This window comes from Tympanuchus pallidicinctus, unplaced genomic scaffold (genome assembly GCF_026119805.1).
Source record: "Tympanuchus pallidicinctus isolate F22 unplaced genomic scaffold, pur_lepc_1.0 scaffold2, whole genome shotgun sequence".
Lineage (NCBI taxonomy): Eukaryota > Metazoa > Chordata > Aves > Galliformes > Phasianidae > Tympanuchus > Tympanuchus pallidicinctus.
The window spans coordinates 54,546,196-54,560,558 of record NW_026294721.1 but is presented as its reverse complement, the minus strand read 5'-3'; the positions used below and the strand labels follow the sequence as shown (position 1 = coordinate 54,560,558).

At 44.3% G+C, this 14,363-nt stretch overlaps 1 protein-coding gene across 3 annotated transcripts in view; it reads right to left on the bottom strand.

Annotated features, from left to right (window-relative positions):
• The window catches only part of GPRIN3 (GPRIN family member 3), a 34,967-nt gene extending 22,023 nt beyond the window's left edge, over window positions 1-12,944 (bottom strand). The window contains exon 1 of one of the 3 annotated variants that reach the window (XM_052682714.1): window positions 12,626-12,944. The gene's annotated coding sequence lies outside the window, so the exon portion shown is untranslated. Of the gene's footprint in view, window positions 1-1,120; window positions 1,227-11,951; window positions 12,113-12,625 lie in introns of those variants that run through there. The other 2 variants (XM_052682713.1, XM_052682715.1) reach the window with 2 other exon arrangements.
• Between the last annotated feature and the right edge of the window lie 1,419 nt (window positions 12,945-14,363).

Genomic DNA, 14,363 nt, shown 5'->3' with positions numbered 1-14,363 from the left:
ACTTTGCTCCCTAATCTATTAATTTATTAACAGCTACAAACCACAGACCTCGGCAGCCAACAGAAAACTGTTGAGCTTATGCTATTACAAGTCAACAGGAGAAAAAAACATCTTCGCAAATGCAGACTGCCATAGGAGGTGGCTAGAGAGAGACAGATGTTCAGTCAGCATTGCAGGCAGGCTGGAAAATCCCATAGCATCACTCCAAGCTTCTTACTCTTTTCCTCTCCCCAGAAGTCAGAAAACTTGCTCTTTTTCTTCCACAATGCACGAACTATACCCTAAATTTTCAAGCAAAGGCTGGAACCCTTGGAAAGTAGTTACCCCCTGCTGATCTTTTCCCTAGGCAGCAATTAGATCAAGTTGATCAGGTGCTGAATTTCAAGGCCACTGTTCTTCAGTTCCCAGCTTCTCCCACAAAACTGGAGAATGGACCTGGTGTAGAACTGCTCACTCTGGGATCACTTCTTTCACATGAACTCAATTACTTTATTTGTTACACCGAATTATCTCTAGAATTGCAGAATGAATTCTGGCTTGGTGGAAAGGCAGTAAATGGTAAGTTAAGGTAAGAGCAACTTGGTTAGAAAAAAACATACAAAGACATACAAGGGGAAACAAGTTGGTTGATCCATATGATACAGGCCTGTGTGCTGGCCCTCCGCCCCCTCGACCTAGGCTCGAATGCTCTTCCAGCACAGACTCCCCATCTGTCTCTTACTGTGTGCTCTGTGCCAGAGTATTTCACAGCTTCATATAGCTCAAGGCCAGAAAACTGTTCACAAGAAATGGATGTTTTTAAACAGTGTTTTGCATCATGTCATTTGAAAGACAATTCAAACACTGCTTAAATATTTGTAAAAGCGGCCACGCTCATACTTCTTGCTGCCCCACATTGTACGCTCAGCTTGAGCATTCTAAGCATCTCTCTGCATTTCTAAACCTCTGATGGGTGTTTTCTTCTGTAATGCTATAAAGCAATGGAAAGTAACAATAACAGCAGGGCAGCAAAGTCTTTGCTACAGCAAACGAGGACAAGCCAAAACACAGCAGCTTTAGACACAAAAACAAATTAAAATAAATAAATAAATTAAATTAAATTTAAAAAAAAGCTGCTTACTTCTGAAAGGCCTGAAGTAGGCAGGGATCTCCAGACAGATACTCTCACCTCCACTGCTAACCCTTAAATAAGACCTGGTAAGGGGTGAATCCTGGTTCCACCTCTTTCAGTCACTCAGGTACACTACATGCACCTGAGCTCTTCTGGGTTGGCCCTGCATTGCATCAGGTGCTTGATCACTGCTTCAGGCCATGACTAGCATTTCTGCTATGTTTCTATTTTCTGATTATTATTTTTTTGTTGTAGAGTCTGCGTAGGGCTGTTTTTTGCAATGGATGACTAAAAGCAGAACTATTAAAAAAAAAAAAACTCTCTCCCACTCTACAGAAAGTATTTTTCTGAGTAGGGCTATAAGAAGAAAAAAAAAAGTGTAGACTTAACTGAAAAGTGCATATGAACAAAAGGGGAAAGCCCATTTTCTCAAAGATTGTCTTCTTTTCAGTCACAAACAAAATCTTCCCTTAACAAAGCCAGAATTAGTCATGAAATATATATGACTGAGTGATCTTTTCAACTGTCAGAAATGAAGAGTTTCAAATCAAAACTGTGTGCCTGTGGAACATTTATCCCTGTTAAATCCTGGTTGCGGAATTCATTTTGGGAGCACATGAACAAAATTCTACACTGAACACACAAGGTCAGCCTTCAAGATGGGGAAGGAGAAATGAAAGAATACTGTATTACTTCAAGGGTAACGTCTATGGCCACGTACATTTCTTCAAAATACTTTGCAAGACTAAGCTAATGGCTCTGCCCTAAAACACATTTAACTCTGTCTTTAACTCCATTATACAGATCTTAGGAAGAGTCCCAGTATGGCCTTCTAGAAAAGAGGCACTTCTGCACTCTTTTCATTTAAGATACAAGGACAAGTTGAATCATTAACCACTTAGCAAAAGGATCAAGGAAGAGTGCATAAAAGTGATTGCAATTACAGAATGGAGAAAGTAATAACAAGACCTATTCAGGGTCTTCTTCTCTGCAAGTTTTTACCACGCAAGTCTTGCAGTAAGTTATTGCAAAAAAACCCACACTGAAATAAGTGGGCTTGAGGCCTTCGCACAGGATAGTCTATCCACACAAAGCACATTGGAGACTGGCTCCAGATTTGCAGAATTCACTGGTACAATCAAAGTGTGGAAGCTAGAAGAAATAGTGTTAAGCAAAACCCCATGCTCAAGCAAAAGCACATCCTGAAAGCTACTCTGTACAGGCAAATCCCTGGTAGATTTTATGAAAGAAACACACCTTAAAGAAACCAAAAACTGTTGCAAGGAAAATGCTATCATACTGTTTCATCAACTGATGTTCCTGCCATAACTTAATAACTTATTGTGAATAATTCCTTCTTCACAGTTTGTTTCCCCACTCCTGTAGTTTCTTTCTGGCCACAGGCATCTGTGAATTTAAACGTTTTCATTTGTGAGTTCATTACCATCATTATCAGCTCTTTGGAATAGCAACACTGCTCTGTACAAGCCAGGAACACTTCAGGACCATCACTAAGGAATGGAGAGCACAAGTATTTAGATGAGCATTCTGCTGGCTGAATGAAGCATCAATGCTAAATCTTCCTCTCATTCATTTCTAACTCATCTGCCCTAAATTCATTCTGAATCAGCTGCCTACAGACTGGATGACTGAAAGGATGTTGTTGTTTGCCTTCCTGTCAGAATGGCAGCTACAGTGCCTGGAAATAAAATTGCAGCAATTTTATATCTCTGGTTGGATACTACTGGTAGAAGGCCATATTTATATTTCATATAAACTACAGCAGCTCAATTGATGGGATTTTCATCAATGAAATTACAGCCTTTTACTACAGGGTCAAATTTCACCCATCTAATTCAGGTTTGGTGTGTTTTTTTTCTTTCTGAGCAGCGTGTAAGCTACTGACTAATGTACTTCTCACACTAGCAGGTGTGGCAGTGATTGCTGACTAGTTGACCTCATGTGGCGGCTAAAGACTAATTTGATTGCAGATGTTGGATTATAAATCGCACTGAAAAAGACAAAAGGTTTAAGCAGACAAAATAAGAGACAAACTGAGAGACTCGTTAGTCACTAGAAGGCAGGCTGTGTTACTGGAGAAGCAACAGCACGAGTTGTCTTAGAGCATCAGCAAACAGATCCAACTGATGAGTAAACAGTGAATAATGTTTGTTACACTGCTCACTATTAGTGATTATTATATTTATTAATTGAATAGCTAGCTATTTTTAAAAAATACCTGTTATTAGCTTTTCCTTTTTAAATTTTATTTTACTTACACCTAAGTTTTTTTAGGAGCGGCTCTGTCCCCTATCATCTGCCTGTTTGGGTTGGCTACTGACAGGGACATCTGCTCATGTTCTTGCAGGCATGTTGCTTTGGATGTGATAGGTACCTACACATACCCTGCATCCAGGAACCTAGCTGAACCCCTTCTGTGTGCTATCTGATTAATACAGTCAGTCCACTTGCTTTCTTGTTTGGGAGCAAATGTGAGTGTGCCTACTGTCTGCTTCTGTGGCAAACCCTCTGCCACCTTCCAGCATGGAAAACTGTAATTCTAAAATAGGTCACTTTATTATAAAAATACATTTCCCAAGCAAAGTTCCCCTGAGGCACTTCATAATAAGAACATCTTTTGATTGAATAAATATTGTTCTGCTATTTCCCAGTATCAACTGCATGTATTTCTATGATAACGCCCAAGCACTGTCTGGCTGAAAGCAACTCTTGAAGTACATAATTGAATACAGGAATATTTCCAATGGAAGCCTTCTATGCCTTATGACAGAATTCTATTATCTGGCTGACTTTATTGCTCTGTGGACAGTTAAAGTGGCCCCAAGACTTGAGGTATGAATTGTTCCCCTGATGTTAATGTATGTACCAAAAGCTAGCCAAGGAGGTAAAGGCCTCTCTCCTCACCAAAACAAAGACGACCTCTGTATTAGTTTGTACATCTGGTAAATGCAGGAGGAGGCTTCTTATCCCTTCCATTTCTTAGGCATCAAACTACTCAAGACTAAGACAAAATAAATAACCAAATAAATAAAAATAAAAAAGAAGGCTAGATTCATTCCTGAATGAATAAAAATGAGTCAAAAAGCCCAAGTCGCTAAATTAATGAAGTTCATCCTTTTGTAATCCTCATTTGTAAGAACTTTCCTGATGAAACTTTCATCTCCTGATGAAACTTGCCTGACTTCTCAGGAAATGAAGAAACAGATTTTGGTCCTCAGTCATATTTTGCAGCACATCCTTGTGCATTTCCAGCATCATTAGCACATGGCCAGAACTACAAGCTGGATTTAGCCCTATGAATCTTAGGTTCTTAGGATAAACAGCACCAATCATGCACAGTTCTAACCTGAAGTCACCATGAGCAGGTATGAGTCTTTCAACTCCATATGCCACTGACTGGGGTAACCATCAGAAATACCACTTGCCCTTGATCTGAAAATGTCTTTGTTGTTCTGAGAATTGTCAAATGTTATCACTGTTGCATTTGTAAGTGGAATACCTGTCCCTGTGGATTAGATGGAAGCCTGTAAGTTCTTTTACAGAGCACTCAAACAAACTTGTGAGGCTATTGCTTTAGCTTGAGCAGAAATCTGGGTTCTCATAAACGTATGCAGATATTTAGAGCCTTCTCAGTGGCTTTTAACAGATACTACCTAATTATTAACCCCAGGGGGAGGATTAACATTTTCTTGTAATAAATATGTAGATGCTGTAGCATGCTGCAGTGTTATAAAACTTTCAGCTCTTGTTGTGAAATACCAGACTTTCAGGGTGGAATAATTCTGTCATCTTGTTTCCATACAGCTCTTCTCAGAGTATCATCTTTCTGACAAATGTTTTGTCACATTACTTCTACTCCTTCCAATGCCACCCAGCATGCTTCTTATGTTTTATCATTTCCCTAATGACTCATCTCTAGAGCTAAGCCTATCGACTGTGAAGTTTTTCATGAAACTGATGCTTCAGAGAAAAGAGAGTGACGTTAACATTAGAGACCCATAAATTCAAGAAGTTAAATACTAAGGACTGATCATCCTTCTGTCTTTTTTAGCCTATGGGCTAGACAACCCAGCTCAGCTCTCCTGGAAATGGAAGACTGACGGGACTTCTGTACCTCCTCATCTTCTGAGCTTGGGACACGGTGACATCCAGTTTATTCTTTAGTGCACAAAGGCCACCCTAAAAGCTGCTCTGACCTGCAGCTTTGATAGTCTAAGAAAACCAGAATTTGCTAAAACACAACATGACCCTGCGTATCATCTTTGTTACACATTAGGAGGGTGGAAGATTTCCTGTGTAGTCCATTCTACTAACTTTCCAAATTTATTCCATTGTTCAATGCTGCTTTGGGAAATAGTCCACGGTCAGAGTCCCGGGGCCCTATGTGAGTGGAGGCACCTTTCCTCAAGTACTTGGCAGACACACTGCTTTGTGGGCTAAGATCACACTGACAAAATAAGAACTTACCAAAGGTAAAGAACCGGTCCTTTGAGTTAAAAAAAATGTACAGTTTCTTTATAAAAGCAAAAGGATTGCACAAGAGTAGAATATTGTTTTCAGTCAGTCTGGCTTTACATTAAGAGATGCTACTGTTTCTCCAGTATCTGAGTAACCACACTCCTACTCTACTCCCTACAAACAGGAACACCCATCTCTTCCCAAAACCATGTGAGATCAGATTAATAATTAGCCTACTACTATTTTCCTCTTCTGTTCCACCCAGAAAAGGAAAATCCATCCATCTGAAATTTACACCCAACCACCTGAAATTTACACCCAACCACCTATTTTTATTTGTTTTACACACTGTTAGTGAGATAAACACCAGTTTACACAAATTTAAGGTATCATGAGGCCGCTTTGTTACCCCACGTTGGAAGTGCCCACTGTTCTATGATAACACCCAAACTGTTTTTCTCAGATCTCTAGTGATGTTTCATGGAGCAGCAGGTCTAGCTCAGCATTTCAAAAGGGGGCCCTGGAGCCATGGAAAATTTCTGAATAAAATCTTCCCCAACATCACTATCATTATTTAATTGAAGCCATTTATTTCTTTTTACATTATCCTTTTTAGACCTGTCATAATGTAGCATAGTACTTGTGTTCACTATTTGAGTCTGCTGCCTTTTTTTTTTTTTTTTTGCACCAAGAACAGTAAAAAATGCGTAGCACCTTGCATAGGTTGCGTATTTCATCTTTTTATCTTGAGATCCTGTCTAGTGACAGGCTTAATATCTATAAAACAGATTTTAAAATAACCATTTTCTTTCTTTCCTTAGTAGCAATTGTGTTGCCTAAGAAGGTAATGAGAAATAGCTCAAAATACACTCTTCTCCATGCTCTCAGGAGAGCAGTTTCATCTCCAGAACTAAACAGTGATATAACTCAGCTGGGAAAACGAATTATCATCATCTTCCAAGTGCTACAAACTGGGAGTCTCAGCTAAGAGCTGCTCCGCACTGCGCTAGGCACCATATTTGCAGATTCTAACAGATTAACCAAGAACCAGGGTTTGTGTTTTCCTCAGTTCTTGTACTTCTCGAGGACAGAGGGAGGGAGATGGGCATGAAAAGGAGCAAACTCAAACCATGCCACACTTCACTAACTTATAATAAATAAAAAACAAAATGAAAAGTAAAAATAACAGGAGTTGCTGACAATTACAACCACAGATATGATAGCTAAAGACCCTTGGTTCTGGGTTATTAAAAAAATAATAACAGAACCTTCTTGTATGTTTGTTTGATGTTGGCTATGGTAACATGCCAGTAAGTTCTGTAATGTAGGACTGTGGAGTTGAGATGGGGAGAAAGAAAGAATACACTTAGTCCTCTCTGGACATTCTTTATAGAAGATGCTACAGTAATTCATTGCAATGTTTGTAATTGTTGGCATTTTTCCCTCTGCTTAATCATTTTTCCCATGTACATGCATCCACTGCTGGCAGAGGACAAAGCAGGGCACAAAATGATACTATGCTCATTTCTAATCATCGCTCTTTTGGTCTCCATCCTTCCTGTTTTCTCTAACACTCACGCACTGCATGCAGTTGCAAGAGTCAGTGATGTGCTTTTCTCATATTTACTCAGCAACATTTTGACGCTTCTGCCCTTTCACATGTGCTGCTGATTTACAGATGTGAACATTTATTCACTGCCTCCAAAAAACAAGTCACTTGACTTCAATAAGTAACTGATCTGTGATTAAAAAATTAATCAGTACAAATCTTTCTTTCTGTAGAACTGTTAAAGAATTTGAAGTCCATGTATATAAAAAAATATATATGCAGCCTTTTTTCTTTTTTTTACTGTTTGTAGAAGTAAACTGTGGCCAGAGGCTCTCAGAAGCATTCCCTGCAAGAATTTAATTTAATTCGTAATGTATACAGAACATTACTTTTTTAACCAATAAATACTATCAGTGTTTGCTTTGTTCTGTCTCTTAAGAAGTTGACATTTACCTGAACAAACTGATGTACCCCCAAATATGAGAGTAGTTTAACCATCTTGTCATGTAGTATCAGTGCTTTCAGACAGTGCATATAACTCCTATCCTATGATTAATAAATGAACAATAATGGGTAAATTTTGGTACATTTCTAGTCTTCCATAATAATGCCAAACTACTGCCAACAATCCCTCGTGCTAATCATCTTTTTTGGTCAGTTATGCTATTCATACGTACACAGAGGTGCAGACTGAGAAAAGGGCTAAAGCCTCAATCTTGTTTTTTCAGCTGACCTTATCTTGAAACCTAGTCAACCTGGAGTTTCACTTATTTTAACTACCCAACTATTTTTGAAGCATTCTGCACCAGTTCATAACCCTGTAGGACAGATTTGAAAGTTTTATCAGATATGAAATCATTACATTTCATGAAATAACATCCAGGACTAGCCTCAAATCCACAATTGCAACAGATTCTGCCTACGTGCCAACCTCTGTCTTCAGTGCAGGTTCTCTAAATCAAGGAATTATGCATATCTAGAAGAATAGTCATACAAGTTCCGAGATTTTGCTCTATAGCTGTAGGACTACAAGCATGTCGTTTTTCACACCGGCATCAATTTCAGAAGCAAACCACAGCCAGAGTTCTGTTCTTAGTGTAATCAGCTTCCCCTTAGTTTTGATTGCATCTAATGAATGTTGCTCAAGTTCAAAAATAAATGTTGCACTAATGGCTGTAGGACCCGTTTGACAAATGTTACTACTGCGACCACATTTTTCTTATGAAATTAACCTAGCTGTACCCACCACTTGTCTCTCCTTGCTGAGTGCTCTTCTGCTGTAACTGTGAGACTCATAAAAACACCATCTTCTGTCCATCACCGACTAGTGGGCTTAATCACCAGGCACCATTCTTAATGCCAGACTGACCCAAGCTGGTCATAGTAATTCAAAAACAGATAAGTTTTGGGATCAATCACTCTATGGAGAGATCTATATGCTCTTCTAGTGGTTGAAGAGAAGATGCAACATTGAGAAAGAAAAGTTGTAAGCAAACAAAAACAAAACAAAACAAAACAAAAAAACACCCAAACCAACCAAGCAAACAAACAAACAAACAAAAAACAACTAGCCCAGTCTGGGAGAAAGAGACTGCATTTGAGTGAGCAGGAAAAGCTGCATTCCAGGTAACAGAAACTCAGAATTTTGTATATGGGAAATCTACAATTAAATCCACAATAAACAATTTCTAATATGCTGACACCAACATGAAAGGAATTTCCTCAGTTCGAGGGCTCACAGGGTTCTGTATTCCCCTCAGATATTCTCTGATATCTTAGCTCAGTAATTATTTTTACCCTTTTAATAGGCATCTCCCTCATCCATCACTGTTAATACCTCATGCAGCATTTTGTATAGACATATTTTCAGGGACTAGGATCAAAAAAAAACAACCCACAAAGAATCCTTTGTGGAATTGCAAGAGATCTCACTGTAGTGATATTTAAGCCACTACATGATCAGAATTTACATTTTCTTAATTCTACCACTGAAGACATTCAGACTGAAACCTGCCATATTTATTCACGCAAACAAATGCTGCTCATAGAGTCACCTCACTTAATGGAATGGTTCGCCTGTATAGATAAGGACTTGGATTTTGCAAACTGAAACACCTCGAAGGAGGAAATGATGGAGCAGTATTCAATCCAAGGACATTTTTTTAAATCTTACTGAGGTTCGTAATGGTATTATCACCATGCTCCACAACAATGAACAGACAACATACTGAGAAACTATGTCGATAAGGGGCCTTTCTATTCCTCTGCTTGTGAAAGGCAAATACCCTGCTTTTCTGTGCCACAGAAGTGCCTAGCAGTAGGTTTGCAAGCATTGCATTTGTTTGTAGTCCCAGTGTTTCTTCATGAGGCTTACAGGAAATGATTCTTGCACTTTCTAAGTGGTATTAGTTAGAAAGCGACTGACTCAGTGCTGCGTTCAGCACAGTTGCACACACACCAACACCCTCACAGAGCTGCCTGACTGTGCCTCTCTGACACCACCCTCCCTCCAGGCACACTGGTAACCCCACAGGCAGAGGGCAGTCAGCTTTACTGAGCCAACTCTGCCGCTTATAGAAACCCCAACAGGTCTCACTTCAGAGAACATCTCCGACCCGCAGCTTTTCAGTCCCCTTTGGGCCGCTGCATGCTACCAGACAAGTTGACAACATCCTGCCAGAAGCCTCTGGCCCATGCTGTCAGGCCGTGTGCTTTCTAATGAAAACCATCAACCCAGGGTGGAGTGCAATTTGTACAAGTAAAACTCAGATAACTGAAGTTCAAGACCTGCAACATAGTGACCATGCACATGTCAGCCTTGGCATCACGCTGAGCGAGGGCTTTACCTCTCTGTAAGGCAGGAAAGCAGATCTCTCCCTCACCAACACTTGGAGGCACAGCTGAATAAAAGCAGCTACGAAACCAGTTCACTGCAGTGGACACTTTCAGTTCTTCGTTTATGCTTTACTCAGTATAACTTCTCCTCCAGTAAACTTCAAACAACTTCAAGGTTACACTGACTGAGAAGGAAAAAGACACTTTTAGGATGGAGGAAAAACTCAGTTGATTTGCAGAGGGAGAAACACCAGAGCTTGACTATTGTTAGCATACTGCAAACTCCCTGGAAGTGATAGGAGGGGGAGAAAAGCTTGAATACAGGCAGATCCAGAGTGATGCATGTAGGAAACTTTAGTTTAAATACTCCTTCCAGGACAGGCAACCAACTCCTGAGAAAAGCCTGGCTTGCCTAGAAATGCAGGGATCACAGACACACAAGTTCCCAGCGTGTGGTCGTGGGAAAGCAAAGTTCGTACTGCTGGGTGAATAGACAGGGGAATACTGCGCCCGATGTCATTCTCTCTGCAGTGACATTAATGGCAGCCTTCCTGGAAGCCACTGTGCCGTGCTGGTGGCTGCACTTTGCAGGCGGCCGCTCTGGGGGCCTGGAGAAGAGCAGCCGCTTTTCCTCTGGAGCCTTTGTATTCCTGGGAGAGACCAAAGGAGCGCGGCCTATTTATCTCATCAGAGACAACACTAAATGGCTATTTAATTACCGTCCTTAAATACTTGCACAGAGACTATCTGAAACTAGAGAGCTATTTAATCTGCCAGACAAAGACATTACGAGATCTCATAGCAAGAAGATGAAGTCAGAAAAGTTCAAACTGGAAATAAGATACTAACGTTTGACAATGAGATTAACAATCGGAGCCGGTTACCCAGGAATGCTGTAAATTCCCCATCGTTTAAAGTCATTACATCACAGCTATTCAAAGAGGCTGGTGGGCCAGGCCTCCAGCTCAGTGGGGAACACTCTGTGTTTTGTACTATACAGGAGGTTAGGCTACAGGATCACCATCAGAACTCTGTTAAGCCCGCTGGCAGCACTGCTGTCTTTTCCTGGGAGAAAAGGAAAGTAGGATGAAGGAAGTGTTAAAGCCAAGGCCTGCACAGAGAGAACACAAAAGTAGGTTGAGCTGTGGACAGCAGAACTTGGTAAAATTCACCGAGTTTGGCCGCTAACTTCATTAGCAGAAAGAAGAGACCCACTGGGGACTTACGACCCTAAACCAGTTTGCTCCAGGCAAACTTTCAGCAAACCTAAACGGCTAGCTAAAAGGGGTGAGCGGCACTGGGCAAGCCTTTAACACACCCCATTATCCAAATGCAACCCAGCAGGTCGAAAACCCAGCAATTGAGCCCCCGCTGGCACAGCGAGAGCGAAGCTGCGGGAGCCCAGAGCTCGCGGTCCACCTGCGCCGCGCTGCCGCCCACCACTCGCTGCGGCCCGGCGGCTGCTCGGAGCCGGCCACGAGGTCTCCGTTCGGCGCTCAGCCCCGCGGGGCGGCTGCAGGTGTGGGGGCCGGGCCGCCCCTACCCGCTGCGAGAACTCGCGGGGTCTTCTCCTGCTGTGCCACCGCGGGCCGTTGCCGTGACGACCGCAGCGCTGCCGTGGCGATCGCGCCGAGCATCCCTTCGGCCGGGCCGGAGTGCCGCAACCCGGCACGGCGGGTGGGGCGACGGCAAGTCGTTATTATTATTAATTGTTATCACGATCAAAGTTTTCCGCACTCGGGCGCGATGAAAGCGCGGGAGCCAAAGCACCGGTAACAACCAGCAGAAGGTGGGAGCGGGCCCCCAGGGCTGCCCGCAGCCCCGCTCCTCTGCGGAGGAGGACACCCAGCCGGGCAGGGCGAGCAGGCGGCCCTCACCACGTCCGGCAGCCCCGGGCAGCCGTTCTCGCTCCACGTTCGGACAAATGTGCCGGGGGTTGGAGGTGCTCCCGCTCCCCCCGTTCCCCCCGCCCCTTACCTCCGCGGCAGCGCCCGGGGAGCCGCGGGCGCGCCGCCGCCGCGGGTAGGGATGACCTTGCGGAGAAATTCATCATCCGGCCAGGAAAACAAGCCCTTCCTCAGGGTGCGCGGCGGTGGGAGGGCGGGCGGAGGGAGGAGGGCTGCGCCGGGCTGCCCTCCCCGCTGCGAATGTAAGGGGGAGGCAGCCGGAGCGGGCGGAGAGGAGGCAACGCCGGCGGGAGCGGCCTCGGGCACCCGAGCCGGGCGGGCGGCGGCACCTCCCGGCCGCTCGGAGCTGCGGCTGCAGGCCGGCGTCCGGCGCGGGGAGGCGGGGACCCCGGCAGGGCAGCGCTCCCCCCCGCGGCCGCCGGCGGAGAGGGGCAGACCCGGGCTCCTGCCCTGCCAGTGCCGGTAGTGGCGGACCGGCGGCTGCTTCCGCGCGGGCACAACCCGGCTCTTACGGCCCCGCAGCCGCCGGCCGGGGACGCTGAGAGCTCCTGCTCTCCGTCGAGGAAACGGAGCTGAGCGAGAGGCCCCGGAGCCGTGGCTGAGACCCCAGGGCGCACCGGGGATCGCACCGCATCGCCTCCGCTCCGCCCGGCGATCCCGCGAGCAGGCTCACTCCCGTTCCCAGCGCAAAGCTACCGACGGCGAAAGCCGGCGGGTGGCTGCTCCGCAACAGAAGAGCCAGACCTGCACGTAGGAAGTCCACCAGTCTCATCCACCTGTGCTTGTCCTGCATGTGTCAGTCGAGAAAGTGTGCCTCCAGACTGCTATCTTGGCACCTAGCGAGCCGTTTGCTTACGGAGTTGTACACATTTGCATGTGGGATCGCAGCGTATGCAAATACTGATGGACTCTTGTCACGCTTTCGGCTCGGATTGCTGTTTTTGATAGGCAAATTTAGCTGCCACTGTGAAGCGCTGGCCAGTCTGCCTGCGGCGAGAGAGCAAAAAAAACCAAAACCCCAAAACAACAACAACAAACAAAAACCAGCACCCCCACAAAAATACTAGCAAGAAAAACATTTTGTGTTAGGATTCATATTTGTCTGGAAATCTTTGATCCAATTGCAGTCTATTCCCACCAGCGTGGAATTTTATCTCTATCTGCTGCACTCGCAGGAAACGGTTCTGCAGTGCCAGGAGATTTGAGGGCAGGTTTTCAACCAGAGAGATTCCAACTCTTCCACTTTCCTTTATGGAAATACTGTGGGAGAAGCTGTGAGGAGAACTCCTGTTTTTACAATGTTTTGGAACACAATCAAGGAAAAGATCGGGGAGCAAAAAACGACAGCAGGCTAAAAGACCCAACAAATCATCTTTTGATATCTAATCACCCCAAGCATTAATAAATCATATTCCCTTTATCCGTATTAGTGGATCCATATGTTCTTCACTGCACAGCAAAACACCCTCAGGCTCAGTTATTGATCCTAAACCTCTTTGACTCGTGGGTTACATGATGGTTGCTGATTTGTGGAGTTCCACAGAGCTCCATTTTAGAGTGAGTTCTTTTTAATGTTTTAAACAAATATCTTTGACGCAAAACTCAAAGGTATAATAATAACTTTGTGAAAGACATTAAACTGGGAAGAACTGTTGACTCTCTTGAGAGTAGAGAGGCCTTGCAAAGAGATCTTTGACGTATCAGAGGTCTGGGCAGTCACCAGCCACATGAAGTTTAAAAAGTGCCAGATTCTGCATCTGGGATGGGTCAGCCCTGAATACACATATGGACTGGGGACAATAAGATGAAGAACAGCCCCAGAGAAAGGGATCTGGGGTTCTGGTTGATTACGAGCTGAATCTGAGGCATTAGTGTGCCCTGGCAGTCTAAAGGGCCAAACATTCCCTGGGGTGCACCAGGCCCAGCACTGCCAGCTGAGTGACGGAAGGGATTGTCCCACTCTGCTCTGTGCTGGTGTGGCCTCACCTGGAGCACGGGGTGCAGTTTTGGTCACCGCAATAATAAGAAGGACATAAAACAATTAGAGTGTCTAAAGGAGGGCTAAGAAGTTGGGGAAAAGACTAGAGGGCAAGATGTATAAGAATTAACCAAGGTCTCTTGGCTTGTTCAGTTCAGATAAGAGGAGGCTCAGGGGAGGCCTCATGGCAGCCTTCAGCTCCTCATAGGGAGCGGAGGGGAAGCGCTGAGCTCTGCTCTGTGGTAACAGCAACTGGACCCAAGGGCATGGAGCAGCATCAGGGGAGAGTCAGGTTGGGTGTTAGGAAAAGGTTCTAAACCAGAGGGTAATTGGGCCCTGAAACAGGCTGCCCCAGGCAGTGGTCAGGGCCCCAAGCTGCTAGGGTTCAAGAAGTGTTTGGACAAAGGTTTGAATTTAGGGTGGTTCTGTGTGGACCGAGGAGTTGGACTTGATGATCCTTGTGGATGCCTCCCAACTTGGAATATTCTATGTTTCTGTGATTCT